The following is a 4,277-nucleotide window of genomic DNA, read 5'->3' as shown; positions in this document are numbered from 1 at the left end:
ACCCACAAAAAAAAAAAAAAGTATAGAATATGATGTTTTACTTCGACGAATGAAATAAAGACATTTGGCATAAAGCGTGAGGAGGAATGGAAGACAGCCGGGTTTGTCTTGCTGACGCGTGTAATAGTGTCTTACATTAGGCCTTTTTGACTTTTGCTAATCATTCAATGGTAACACCTCACAAATTTAATTAGTAGTAAATAAACTACTACTAAGTACTAATACACTCCATGGATTTAGTTTCTAGCTCTCTCCCTCTCTCTCATACATTCTGAATTTGAACTTCCACTTTGGTTGGTTTTAGGAATTGAATTACTCCTACATTTATAGCAACAAATAATTGAAGAAATCTAATCTTAATTACAGTACTATAGCTAGCTAGTTTATTAGTATAATATTATGGATGTAACTTTTCGAAATAAGGTCCCCAACCGTCCTTTTCCTGGGACTCTGTTACACACTTACATTATCAATTGAGAGCCTTAAGGTTCAGCTCAGCTTCATTTCAGCGGAATCATGTGCATCGATCGTCTTCATGCCATGCTTTTTTAGAGTTCTTCCGTAAAGTTGGAAATAACTTAGCTTCAGTACTAATAACTAGCTATTTACCATATATCAGAATCAGGACGTCTAAGTTATTAACATTCTCATCAAGTCAAATTTTAATTCGAAACAGTGAACTAGTTACTAACACTCTAAATGGGGCGAAATATAAAAAAAAAAAGGGGTCATTAGCATTATTGGAGAAAGAATGGTCAATTGGTCAAAGTTCGACCATTTTTGAAATTGGAATCATTAAAAAAGGGGACTTAGGACCGCAATAAATCATATAAAGAAAAGCTAACGAGTTCATGCTGATCTCCATTATACTCTTTGTTTGCTAATAGCATCTAGGTTCTACAATCTTATTTTCTTTTGTGAAAATAAACTGAGCTTGGAATTTTCAACTACTATAATGACATGCTAGAGAGAGGGTTTTCTGCTCAATTATTGTTTAAGAACCTTATCATGATATTTATTCTAGATTAGACGTCATTGAGATTAGATTAGTGAGGAGATAGTAATGATTTAACTTTATTATAGTTGACATTTTTCTCAAAGAAAAAATTTTGTATGTCGATACAAAAGAAGCAGGAACAACAACAATAATAATAATGAAGGAAAGATATTCATTTTGAGAGTTTCTTGGAGAAAAAAGTGTTGCTACTTGCACTAAAAGGCTAATAGAAAATATTTGTAAAGTGTGTATGAGCTTTTTATCAATTCAATATTTTCTTCATTATATGTTTGTGACAGTAAGACATAGCTAAATCTTCCAATAATTACCTAAATGAATTGCCGTTCAGTAGTGAGTTTTGGATCCCGTTAGGCCCTCGTTACCACTAACACTAAAACTTAATTAATTTCAAATTTAGCATTTGTCAATTTGGATTTGAATAAATGTGGTTTTGTAAAATTGTTTTGATGAAAAGAAAATTAAATATAAAGTAATTTATGTATAAAAATCTTTATCTTAAAACACTACAATATAACGGTTTTTGAACTGTGACCTATTCTATTATGGTCATAGACATATGGTCACGGTTCTTTTTATCTATGGTCACGGTTTCTATAGTCACTATTGCAATGATCAAATTCTGCACTTTAGGTCACGTTTTTTTACTATAACCATAGGTTACTCTATGGTCAAACGTAAAAATCGTTACCATAACTTACTCTATGGTCACCCCTTTATTAAAACCGTGACCATAGTCTAATCTATGGTCACGGTTTTAGCATGACCATAGCTTATCTATGGTTACCTTTTTATAAAACTGTGACCATAGCTTATTCTATGGTCACCCATGTTTTATACCATGACCATAGCCTAATCTATGGTAACTGTTTTAGCGTGACCATAGGTATCTTTGGTCACTCTACTTTTAAACCATGACCATAGCCTCTGTATGGTCACCCTACTTTAAAACCGTGACCATAGCTTATAAATGGTTATCCCCCTTTAAAATCGTGACCATAGTAGCCGTGACCATAGCTTACCTATGCACACCCTCTTTTATAACCGTGACCATAGCTTGTCTATGGTCATCCCCTTTAAAACCGTGACCATAGCCTTATCTCCGGTCACGATTTTTACTGTAACCATAGCTTATCTATGGTCACCCTTCTTTAAAATCGTGACCATAGCCTTATCTTTGGTCACGATTTTTACCGTGATGATAGCTTATCTAATAAATTTCAATATTTTTTAAACTAATAAATTTTAGAATTTTACCATTTCATAATAATTTTTTCATTTTTATCATTAAAACTTCACAAAGTAAATGATTTCTAATTAACTTGTAAGTTCTAATCTAGTAATCAGCAACAATACTGATGGCAGAATAAACAAAATTTTGAAGAATAAGGATAAGTTGTGATTAAAGTAACTACAAACAATTCTATGGTCATGGTGAAACTAGTAAAAAGGGTGACCATAGTCTATGGTCACGATTTTTTCACCGTGGCCATAGACCTATGGTAACGATTTTTTATCTCTGGTCACGGTTTCTATAGTCATAGTTGCAGTGATCAAATTCTGGCACTTTAGAACACATTTTTTTATCGTGACCATAGATTACTCTATGGTCACGCGTAAAAAACGTGACCATAGTGTACTCTATGGTCACTCCTTTATTAAAATCATGACCATAGCCTACTTTATGGTCACAGTTTTAGCATGACCATAGCCTATTTATAGTCACCTTTTTGTAAAACCGTGACCACGTGACCATAGCTTACCCTATGGTCACCCATATTTTATACTGTGACCATACTCTACTTTAAAACCATGACCATATCTTAGTCTATGGTCACCCTTTTGTGAAAATCGTGACCATTGCCTTATCTATGGTCACGATTATCTATGGTCACCCTATTTTAAAATCATGACCATAACTTTTCTATGGTCACGATTTATACTATGACCATAGCTTATCTATGGTCACCCCTTTTTAAAACTGTGACCATAGCTTGTCTATGGTCAACTCCCGTTAAAACCATGACTATAGTCTAATCTATGGTCACAATTTCTACCGTGACCAAAGCTTATCTATGGTCACCCTTCTTTAAAACCATGACCATAGCCTTTTCTATTGTCACGATTTTTATCGTGACCATAGCTTATCTAACAAAATTCAATATTTTTTAAACTAAAAAAATTTAGAGCTCTCTTTTTTGTGTGTGTTAAATAAAGACACTATTAATATATACAAGTAAATTAAACTTGTGATATTGAATTACCCAAATTCTCTTATGCAGTTACCGGGCAACAAGTACTTGTACTTATCTACATTGTTCAACAAATACGCCAGAAGATGCATGACCGAGTAGGAACGAAGGATCGGCCCTATCTTCCGATGATCTCCCTGAATGTGTACTCTTCCAGAAGCATGTCGAACAAGTCAGCGCCTCTGCATATAACATCCTGAATCCTTTCAGGGCACAAGTAACGAAAGAAGCGCACCCGATTAGTATGGTTGTAAGCTTTCACCTTGAATATGAATTCGCTGATATGTCAAAAACAGAAGCTGCAATTCCAGCCTATTTAACACCCCGTTAACCTAAGCCTTACCTCTAGCCGTAAAGCAAAAGATAACAAAGTGCCAAGATATTTTTAAGGCTTAAAATATATAATATATATCCAAGATTATATAACTAGAAGCCCGATGAATGAATAAAAGCTCAAAGTTGTATAAAGCAGAATTTCGAAACTTGAAGCACTGACACACGATAACTAAACGTGTAGGTACGAACAGAACAAGACATAATACATATAAAACCTTATAGATAACTCCAGGATACACACGGTAATAATTAGAGAAAACAAGATATGTATATATAAGTATGATGTACCAAAAAGAGGACTAGTCACAGCCTGCGGAGTTTAGGCCGACTAGTCAAACTGAAATACAAAAGAGTTTTTGGAAATTTAAAATAGCTTATACAACTTATCTTTCAAATCAAACCTCTAAAGCAATAAAGTCTAGAATAAAAAGATGAGAGAATACTACAACAAAAGTAAAGTAAAATAAAGCATAAGAATGACCATCCTCCGCGCTGTCACCATATCCGTAAACTCACCGAGGTGGGTTACGACTTACATTTGAAATGCAACAACAATATATGGTATGATAACCAAAGGTTCTCAGTATGGTAACAGTGTCCAATATATAAGATGTAAGGTTTTGGGATGACAAAGGCAATCCTAGAACTTCACACTGATATAGATATAGAAGCTT

Source organism: Arachis duranensis, chromosome 6, assembly GCF_000817695.3.
Source record: "Arachis duranensis cultivar V14167 chromosome 6, aradu.V14167.gnm2.J7QH, whole genome shotgun sequence".
Taxonomy (NCBI): domain Eukaryota; kingdom Viridiplantae; phylum Streptophyta; class Magnoliopsida; order Fabales; family Fabaceae; genus Arachis; species Arachis duranensis.
This window is presented reverse-complemented; position numbering follows the sequence as displayed.